Source organism: Asparagus officinalis, chromosome 10 (genome assembly GCF_001876935.1).
Source record: "Asparagus officinalis chromosome 10, Aspof.V1, whole genome shotgun sequence".
In the NCBI taxonomy this organism is placed as follows: Eukaryota; Viridiplantae; Streptophyta; class Magnoliopsida; order Asparagales; family Asparagaceae; genus Asparagus; species Asparagus officinalis.
In genome coordinates, this window is record NC_033803.1 from 2018201 (window position 1) to 2029678 (window position 11478).

Here is an 11478-nt window from a genome sequence, read left to right on the forward strand (position 1 = left end):
AGGCCAATGTAACCTCGAAGTAGAGGAGAGAGAGAGAGAGAGGTTGTGATTGTTTTACAAGAGATTTGAATAGAGAAAGTTGGGTTTTTTTTTGGAGAAAATAAAGAAAAAGAAATAGAAGGAAAAAATGAAGAGAGCAGCTTCGGTGCTCCAACAAACTAATTTAGGAGCATCGTTGTCATGTTCAGCAGCTTCGGTGCTCCAACAAACTGATCTAGGAACACCATTGTCACGTTCTTATTCCACTATTTAAGGGACTAGTGTACCCCGTGCAAAGCACGTCAGCTTATTTTTTTCTATCATTGTATTTTAAAATTTTGTCTCTGTTTTAATACATTTAATTTGATTATTGTATGCTTAAAATGAAAAATTATAAATCTGATGCTTGTACATTCTTGCTCTAAAGAATATAAGGTCAACTCTAAATTTCCTAGTTTAAGAATATAAAATTTAAGATAATCGATAGCTGATAGCGCCGCGTATCGATGAGGCATCGCTAAGGTTATTTAGGGCAATTGCTGTAAAATAGCGGTAAAAAGTACAAAGTCAAATAGCGGTCTAATTAAGATATGTATAAATACTAAAAAAAAAGATTAAAGAAAAATCTAAAAATTCTAAAAGTACATATTTGATGATTTAAAGAGATCCTAAACATGAAATAAACATATAATCATCACGTATTACCGAAGATGACTGGAGGAATCAAAGAATCATCGTCCTCGAGCAGAAGAGTTGAGCGATGAGAGGACAGCCCTAAGAGGAGCTCACGGTGAAGGAGATAAGAGGAAGTATTGAGGTAGGTGCCAGAGACTATAAGAGGTGGCGGGAGTATGTCGAAATTACAAGAGACGGTGGAATGCAATAGTCAAAGGCCGGGTTTATTTTAAAAAAATAAACCACAAACCGCTTTTAAATAGCAGTCACAAAAGCCGATTTCGTATGCAATCGTCCACTATTTACCGTTATGGCACACTATTGACCGCTTTTACGAATGGAAATCGCATATTCCGTAATATTTCATCGCTATTGTCGATAGCGTAGCGGGAAGGGACCGCTAACGCTATTAGCGCCGCTATTGCGGGGCTATTTACCGCTATTTATAACAGTGATAACATTTAATATATTACTAAAGTAGTCGAATATCTCTTTCCAAAGTTTTGTCAATGGCAAAATTTTGCAGCCAATTACTATTCAAGAGGTCAATTTATTTTGTATCTCGCGGGAGAGTTGTTTTGGAAAAGTAAAGTAGCTTAAATTGGTCTTGATATTATCTAATTCTTCATCTTCAATTTTTTTTTTGTTCTACAAAAGAAAGTAAGTCTTTATATTTACAAATTCTCTTTTAAGTTGAAATTCCTATGCAATTTATTAATAGTTATTTGTGAACTTGTCCCTTTCTTTCATTGTTATTATCCACAATTTTCAATATAACACTGTTTAGAAGGTTAAAATGAGTATGTGAATAAAATGAGTAGTATGTGAATAAAAATATTGATGGCTACTGGTGTAGTGACATGAATACATTACATACAGGTCTCTTCAGATGAGGATAAAATGAGTAGTATGGGAAGTACATGTTCTGGTATGGGTTCTTTTTGTTTGAGCTTATTGACGGATGGCTTTCTTTGGTACTCAATTCTGATATGGGTTCTTTTTGTTTATGTTTATTAGATGGGAAATGATGATGATAACAAACTGAGAATGCATCCTATACTAATTATGTAATGTTTAGGCGAGGCAATTTTATGTGGAATGCAACCTACATTGATATTACAATGTTTGGCTGAGGTAATCCCTCAGAAGAGCAGCCTACATTGTATCATAGTTTTATAGGAGATGCGATCTTTTATGACCAATCTATTTATATCCTGAGCCCTAGTAAGTATTCATGGATTCTGGTGCTGATTTCAAACTTGTTTAGCTCTATTTTGTGTAGGATTGGTGCTATTTTGAGCTCTGTTTGAGTTCGTGGTGCTATTTTTGATGTTATCATGCTTATTTCGGGCTTGTTTAACTCTGTATTTTGTGTAAATAGGTTCGGTTCTGAGCTCTGTTTGAGGTTCGGTGTTGATTTTGATTTTTTTTCATGCTGAATTCGAGCTTGTTTAGCTCTATTTTATGTGGGCATTGGTGCTATTTTTAGTTGGTGCTGCTTTTGATGTGATCATGCTGATTTTGAGCTTGTTTAGCTCTGTACTGTGTAAATATGTTCAGTTATGAGCTCTGTTTGAGCTGGTGTTGCTGTTTTTGTTATATTCAAGCTGATTTCGAGCTTGTTTAGCTATGTTGTGTGGAATAGGTACTATTTTTGATATTTTGATGCTGATTTCGATCTTGTTTAGCTCTATTTTGTGATACTTTTCGTTTAGTTTATTGCTCTATTTTTTATGTGATCATGCTTTATAATTTTAATTGTAAAATAATAATATGTAATTAAAACTAAGAGGGGTGTTCCAAGTGCAACGATAGAAAAGAGGCGAGGGCCATGCTTTACACGGGGTGCTGAAATTCAGTCTATCTCCTTAGTTAGCGACTACATGAATATGTAACTAATATCAGTTATAACATGTTTGCTATGGCAAATTTCACAAAAATACCCTTGTTATGTGTCAGAAGTATCATCACAGAGAAATATCACATATTGATGTTAAAATGTTTTCTAGGTGTACCTCTTCAAATGCCCAGTCATCTTGTTGGTCATGGGAATCACCAGCCTACGGAGACCATATGAAGCCTTCTATCATACCAGTAAACTTGTTTATCTTATCTCCCAATACAGCAAACTCCCTCCATCCTCTCTGCCCCACGCATCATCTCGCCCATTCTGAAACAAAGACAAATAAACGCATGCATGACATGCATTTTAGCTTTGAACCACCAAAAATTCTCCTTTGATGCAGCTACTGAATGAGGCATAACATTGTTCCAAGTTATTAAAAAAGTGGAAATGAAAACCAAAAGTAAAAATGGAATACCTGAAGAAAGATTTTTGGATAGAAACACCTAAATCACCAGCTGAAGAAGCTTCATTCTTGAGCACCTGAGTGTGCAGATATTTTACGCAGAACTTAGCAACTACTTTTCCTGAAAACACAAAAGATATAAGGTAAGGCCCATGCTATCCCGATTTAGCAAACCACAGTATGGACATTTGAAAATATAATCAGATCACCTCATTTACTTTGAATGCTAAGGTTCAAGCAAGCCAACATGAAAATGACAGCTAAATAGAACATTTTATAACATCAGCTTTTCAAAGCCTCTTTTTGCCAAAGCAAACCGAGCAAGACATTTCATAACCACTTTTCTCAATCAAGCAAGACTTTTCCTTAGCTTCTACGCTAAAAAACTGAATTATGAAATTTAAACCAAATGGATATTGAAGCATTAGGCAATAGGAAATGATTCACAGTTGAACATGAGAAAAATACCAAATTCATAAAATATCATGTTATACTCAGAACCACATAATTAGATATAGAAGCACCATCTGCGTAAATGAGCTAATATGTATGAATATAAGAATACAAATATACTACATGCAAGTTATCCTTGAAATGATGCATTACCAAATGAGTGGAAGATTGTACACAACCAAAGGTCATAAAAGGTTAATTCAAATACTCCATCGTTGGTGTGTAGTAACAATCCTGAGGCAGCATCCTCGATTTATGCCTTCTGAACAATGGTGAAAATGTAAATCACTATCGAGTGATTATTAAGTTAGGTTCCCACATTCTAGTGCCAAAAAAAAGAGTATTTTATAGGACCTCAAATGACCATACTCCAGTGTGCAATATGCTAGCAGGCCCAGGCACCAACCATTTAATCCATAAATTGTACTCAATAAGACAGGCTCTAAATATTCTATATAAATCATGAATCACTTTATAAATAGAGAGGGAAGCATGACAACAATTTCTCCTCTGTTGACCAGATCTTTATAGGTTTGCTCTCCATATCTAAGGAATGCAGTTAGTACACTTAGTTTATCCAAAGCCAATCAAAACTTATAATGTAAGATGTGTTTATTTGCTAGACGGCACTAAACTAATTTAAAAGGTAAACGTTATAAATCAAGCAAATTACATCTTCAACCACAAAGACACCTGATGTGGGCAAACCACAAATTTTAGATGTGTGAAGAATTTGGTAACACCTAACAATGATCATACCAAGGATGCCAATAATGTGAAAAGAACAAAAGTAAAAGGCATTCAGTAGGTTATATGATGGTCATAAATGTCAAATGATAAAAGCAGATGGTTCAAATATAACCATTGCCCATCAATTCAACATAAGCCCATGCCACTCCTCAACTTTCACCAAATAATTAAATAGTTAGCCCAGGAAACTCCTCATGTTTAATAAAAAATGATGCATGATTTTTAAATAACAAATTGACTTTAGAATGAGTAAGATAGAATCAAAATCAAACCTCTGATTTCTAACATAAGTCCAACATGTGCTTGTCATTGCATAAAATGCATCCTATTGTTTGCATCATTGCAATTCCCGTCCAAAAAGAGGGAGAGTACTAAACCAAACATTAATCTGATAAAAAAAATAAAGGAGATTATGGCATCTAAAACAACTATCTTCTCTATTTCATTATCACCGGAGAACCAACAAACAGGACAGGTTAAACAAATGACAGTAATCATCTCTAATACTATGAAAATAAATGACTCTAATCATTTACATAATAAACAAATTATACTAATCAACAAATTGAAATCTTAAAAAGTGGATACAATTAGAATTCATTACATCATAGAGATACATAAATATATAAATAGATTGTTGGATCTATGAATGATATAGGAGTGATATAATAAATGCTTTGAGCCGTATCATATCCAGAAAGATGGTTATTTTCAGCAGTTACAACAAAAATAAGCAGTTACAACAAAAACCCAAAAATCAAATAGACTGGTAAATAAAGTAATTTTTCTTGAACTAATAATATTTTCATTTGCATGTATATTAAATACAATCTTCAATTGAAAATTTCAATAAAAATAAACCTTTTACACAAATTAAATTTGAGTGACCTTCAATACTGTTATCTTCAAAGAAAATTTTAATTTGCCTAATCTTAGAGATGACAGGACCAAAAGAACAACAATTCAAAATACCAACCTTGATAGGGGAAGTACAGAGTAACGGAGGCTGATCTCTTCCACTCTCTGGCTCACAGACAGAAGTACTGAAGAAAAGCAAAGATAAAAAAACAGAAGAAGTGCCATTTTTATTTATTGAATCACAGACTACAAAAATGACCCACACGTGGTAGATTAATGTTTCAAGCTATATTAATGTTTTTTTAGAAGTAGCTTAATTATCCTTTTAATCATCATCATAATCACATTGTTAATAGCTTAATAAGCCATAGAAACAACTTTGTAAAATGTTTAGGCACATTTTCCCCCCTCAAAGGAAAAAAATCAAGTTAAATTTTTACCACCATACAGAAACAACAGTGATCAAATAAAGCATTTATTTATTCACAATTAGATCTCTCAAAAGTCATACGGTAAGTTGTTGGTCCTCCCTTGCTTTCCAAAATAAACCAAAAAAATTAAAATGACAGAAACCTGAATTTTGCAGGAGAAAAAACTCCAATCCAATCTTCATCTGAAGGATTTGGGTGGCCATATTCCAAGTTTACCCATTCAGTGGTCTCGCCCTATAAAAAAAACCAAATAAAAGTAAGGAACACAAAGAGGGGGGAAAAAGAATCATTAAACAGATTTAGGAATAAACATCCCATATCACACAATGCACTGAAGTCGTCAGCTCATACAAAATTCACTCAACTTCAAAACCAACGGAAAACCTACAACGGATGCTGGAAAAAATTACCACCTCACTAAATTGGCAATTGCAATTTCCTCATCAACAGCATCGCTGTTTTATTCCCAACTTCTTCAATTAAAATAACATCTACACGTAATGTTTAAAGGCAAAAAGAGAAGAAAAGCAGCAATCTTTGAAGAATGCCTTCAAACCGAGAAGGTTAGGAGAAGCCTTGATATAAGCTGCATCATGAAGGGCCATTGTAGCTCTGTGTACGGGAATCTTAGAGAGCGGATGCTCCCCATGTACCCATCAAAGTATATCAAAGAACTCAAAAAAGATCTCACCTTATGAATCATAACCCTTGTGAATGTTATAATCAGCTGAAGCAGCCGGAATCGAAGCATTCAAAAGATAAGAAGAGGTTCAAAGTTTCGACATTTACCTTCTTTTGTCGACCTTCGTTGCTCGGGCGAGGAGAGAAGAGGGGCCTGAGCTCGCCGTTTCCGCTGCCTCCGTTGCTCGGGCGCTGAGCCCTCGAGCTCCTCCTCGCTTCATCTCCTCATCCTCGGCTCGATTGGGGAGGCGAGAGAGCGAGCAGCTGGGGGTTTCGAGAGAGGGGGTAGATCTTTTGGATGGATTCAGAGAAAGAGAGGGTTATTTTGGTTGGAACATAGAGATAGTGTGGGATTGGGATTTCTAGGGGGTTTTATACACAGAAAAGAGGGGGCTTTTTAAATTTTGAATTGGGGAGAGAGAGAGAGAGTGTGTGTTGAGTGCTGGGATAGAGAGACTGGAGGGGTACTGAGGATTACTGTAGCAGAGTGACGGCGCGGGAAGAGAGAGAATTACTATAGCATAAACAGGAATTCTCTTATCCTCCAATTTGTATAGAGGAATCTATTCCTCTATTCAAATAGGAGGATCAGAGAATTCTTATTCATATTACAGTAAATTCAACAGTAAAATAATTGTTGTAGTATGAACAGTAGTATTATTACTGTAACACACTAGAATATTGTAGCAATTTAAAAAAAATGTGAGATACTGTAGCAATTCAATGAACTTATGGCTGTTGTTATGAACAGTAGCATTATTACTGTAGCACACGGGAACACGGTAGTATTTTCAAATTGCGAGATATTGTAGCAATTCAAAACTTATTGTAGCATTTAAGAAACATGATTGTTGTAGCATAAAAAATTTTATCGCCGTGCTTTGCACGGACCGCAAACTAGTAGATTTGTAATAGAGGAATAGATATGCGGTTTTTTTGGTGTTCCACGCCTAGAACTGTAAATAAGGATAACTTTAAGGGGTATTTAGGAATTAAATGCATCAATAAAATAAAAGGGATAAAATGAGATCTTTGAAAATAGTTATAATTATCGGCTTGGTTTAGTATCCTATAGATTTTCTACGGAGTTTCCTTATAGGTTTTTTTTGGAATCGCAACATTATCTTTTCATGTCATATGTTCAATAATTAATAATTTTTGAGATAATTTCAATAGAAAAAATTAATTTCAACATAGCAAATATTATGTTTTTATAATCATGAAAGAAGAAAGTTATAAAAAAATCATCACCATTTCTTTAAGTTATTTATCGATCAATTATTTTCAGATCATCTAAATTCTTCTTAAACGTTATAAAATTTTGAAAAATTAAAATAATACTAGGTTGTTTTATTGGCTTTTTGCAAAAAGGGTGAGAAGGATATATTACTGGTTCTTAATCTCGATCAAAGGGTTAGTTTGGCAACTTAGAAATTAATCAGATTTAGTTTTGGTCCAGTTATGTTTAATTAGCCTAGGTTAGATTATACTAGTTTCTGCGTGAAGTAGCTTTGAGTTGATCTTAGTTTGGCTAATTTTTAAACAAAACTCTCTAGAACTAAATCTTGTTTGGCAAATACAGCTATATATAAAGAGAGAGTCGTACATAATTGATGATCAAATATATTCTGATAGAATGACAATTTGATAATCAAAGATATTTTCCTTTCCTTTATCTATTTTGGGCCAAACTTATCCGGTTCTATTTCAAACAAGGGTGGCGTGGGTGGGTGGGGTTTTTTTAGGAGGTTGGGGGGTGGCAACGGTCATGAGAAAGACTACGGATGAGTGAGAGACCTGTACGCTTGTGCAAATTTGTTCATCTCTGCAAACTTCATGTCATTAATTGTCGGCTAGAACCAGGACGATGGCTTGACAAAACAAATGAAGAATTATAGTCATGGATTCAATTTATTGTCTAATAACATAAGATACAATTTGATTAATAGAATGAGACTGATGATCAAAGTGCACGTTTTCCGTACATTTATGTTATTTGCCAATTATAAGTAAGGGATTTGACGAAAAAAGTTTAAAACTTCACGGGTTGTTTGCAAGACACCAAAATTCCGGGGATTTTGTGAGATAAACATTCAATTGGTAGTATGCAACAACAAATCTGTATATTGTTCCAGAAATATAAGTTATGACTCTATCTGGATTGAGAGAAGTCTCTCAAATCAAATACAACAATGAAAATATTACTGCAGCACTTAAAAAAAACTGTAGCATCAAAAAACAAAATTACATTAGCAAAAATAAAAAAATGAGGGTCGTGCTAGTAAATACTATAGCAGTAAATACCATAGTATAAATAGGAAATCAATCTATCCTCTGAACTCAAAAGTTGCTGTTTATACTATAGTATTTACTATAGTATTAACATTAAATCAAATCTGCACTTCTATACTTAAAGTTACTATTTATGCTACAGTATTTTACTAAATTTTAAACCGTAAAAAATATCAAATGTATTAAGACTTTGATCCTTCTTTAAGTATAGAGGAGTAGATATAATTTCTAAATAAAATGTACTAAAACTTGGATCGTTCTTTAAGTATAGTGGAATAGATATGATTTCTAATTTAAGTATACAATAATTAAATCACATGTACTAAAACTTCGAGGGAAGCAAGTTCAAAACGTAGTGCTTAAAAAAATAGGAGGTCATGCTTTGCACATGGTGCACACTAGTCTACTCCTCTATACGGAGTACCAAAAATTCATTCTTCCTGTTACAGTTAATTACTTACGGTAGCACAGATAAAACACCGTAGCATTTAAAAGTTATTGTAGTCTTTACAAAAATAATATAGCATTTAAAAACATTACTGCAGCAGAAATTAAAAAATACTGTGGCAAAAACGAAAAAAAGTCTGTGCACACTAGTCTGCATATATGCTAATGTATTCTTCCATCCTCCGACTTTAGGCCTGCCTGGGCTGTCGTGAATAAGATGGGTAACATGGTACATATAACAAGGATAAAAATACAATAAACTTTCACGTGTGGTCCGCACGTGGGAATATTCGGGAAAATATTCTAACAGGTTAACCGAATGTAGTAATTGTGCAGAATGTAGTAATTTGCACAATTGTACCAAAGCAAGGCATCTTTTCGCTACAGTTTGTAACTTTTGAGCATTTAAGGGGTACACGAGTGAAACAACAAGGTATGTCAACACTATTTAGGATCAACCTGCCCATGTGACATAGCGCTGATGTGACTGTACAAGTAAAGCTGCTGATGTGACTGTAGATTTGGCAGGGGAAAAAGGGATCCAAGTCCTTTGAAATACAAGAAAATGACAACTGAAGCCCACATTCAAATTACATAAAACTCATCGGAGCATAGCAACATAGCGCAACACTCATCGATGCATAGCATAACTTCTGTTCACCGCATTGCCGCTCGTCTCATAGCATCTCCAACAGTTTCCCCATTTCTCACTTTTTGAGAATATAGTTAGGTTTTTGGTCCAACAGATTCCCCATCTCATTCCCTAAAATAGGGATGGAAGAGAAAAAATGGGGAAGCTTCCCCAAATCTGCAGCATTCTCCAAATTTTTGGAGGGAAAAAAAGATTCTTCAAAATGGGGAAGCTGTTGGAGTTAGTGTAAAAATAATTTGGAGAATATGACTTTTGCTTCCACATTTTGGAGAAAATTTTAGAGAAGCTGTTGGAGATGCCCTCAATGCCATCTGAGAGACTATATATCCTGAGATGCTGCCATATTGGCGCACTGTCATTCACTTCCTGCGTTCATTCATCCCTTTAGTCAAACAAACGAGTTGTAGATGCTGAAAATTAAAGTAGAGGGGAAAAAAGGAGAAAAAAGATCACTTATTTGTCAATGGTTTAGGTAATGGTGACAAAATCTGCAAGCCTTCAGTAGGACGGAAAAGGATCCTGCTGCTTCAGACATAGAACTTTGTCTTGATCAGAAGTATAATATTTCAATTCAAATACCTGATGAAATTATAACTATTTTGTCGTTTTATTTGTGACGTTAGAATTAACTAACTAAAAAAAATTGTGACATTAGAATCAACTAAAAGTTCTATGAGATGTACTTGTCCTCATTTCCTCCGGTAAGTATTTTGTTATCACCTCTCCATTACACCCCAATTTTTGTGTTGTTGAGGATGAACTAGGGGGAACTCTTCACCCACAAAAAACAAATCCAAACAGGATGCATGCCTCCCCTAACTTCCCTTCTTCCTTATTCACCTCAATCCAAACAGGGCTTATGTGTTTTTCTTCAAAGCAAAGTGCATTTCATGTTTCTCTTACCACATTTGCTAATGCCTTCACGTTTAAGTTATACATCAATGTAGATTGAGAATTTCGTCACCAATGCCTCATGTGGCTCAAAAGTTCTCATTAATTTCATTTCTCTCATATAATCCTAAATTTACCTCTTTAAAATTATATTCCCTAATTTCATCATCCATCCACCCTAAACGCCTCTTCCAATGTTTAGCTCAACTCATGATCTCAGGGCCTATGTGCATCAAGTGATCCTGTTTTTCCTTAATCTAACTTCCATTCTCCTTAAGACTAAATATACTTCAATATCATTGAGAACAATCCACTTTTACAACATTTTCCGAACATGTTCCCACTCATTTTTGAAACACACAAAAAAAATCCCATGGTCATGCGCGTATTATTATCATCATCATCATCATCATCTTGGGTAATTTTTCTAATGTTGTAAATTCCCACGGTTAAGTTGTAAATTTCTAATGGTTTAACTGTTGGCATTTAGCAGTCACCACTTACACTAGCACTCACTTAAATATATCTCAACTAAGCCTCCAGAATAACTCGGGATTCATATGCTTCAAATGATCCCAGAATATGCCCTTAACAAGGAAGCACCTTTTTCATAAGCAATTTTTCTCATTGTAGACATATCCGTCTCTGATATCTTGCAATATCCTTCAATTTTTAATCCAAATCACAAATTCCAGTAGGGTTATTCTTATAACTTTGATTACCTGGCGATTAATTTGGAAAGAAACTTATCTACACTGATCTTATCATAGTATAAAATTAATCTTCAAGAGCCTTCGTTCCGAGCTTCATATCCATTAAGACTATCCAGTCCTACAATGCAATATCCTTCATTGGTTTATCTTGAGAATTTTATTTGATTCTATAATTATAAAGAAGTACTATAAAAAATATCTATTCTGCTTATCATGAGCTCCATACACAAGAGTCTAGACTGATTTAACTTTTTTATGAAACTGGTTAAAAATATGAGCATGCCGAGGTAGCTCTTTATTCACAAACTACCATGACAGGTAAAAAGTCAGATTCTGATGCTATATGA

The 11478-nt window shown here is 34.4% G+C and overlaps 1 long non-coding RNA gene across 3 annotated transcripts in view; it reads right to left on the minus strand.

Moving 5' to 3' along the window:
• LOC109825291 overlaps nt 1-6569 on the minus strand; it is an 8989-nt gene extending 2420 nt beyond the window's left edge. The window contains exons 1-7 of one of the 3 annotated variants that reach the window (XR_002242965.1): nt 6245-6569; nt 5869-6041; nt 5598-5689; nt 5143-5209; nt 4439-4554; nt 2976-3084; nt 2670-2824 (exon numbers count right to left, since the gene is read on the minus strand). This is a non-coding gene — a long non-coding RNA (uncharacterized LOC109825291). The remainder of the gene's footprint in view (nt 1-2669; nt 2825-2975; nt 3085-4438; nt 4555-5142; nt 5210-5597; nt 5690-5868; nt 6042-6244) is intronic. The other 2 variants (XR_002242963.1, XR_002242964.1) reach the window with 2 other exon arrangements.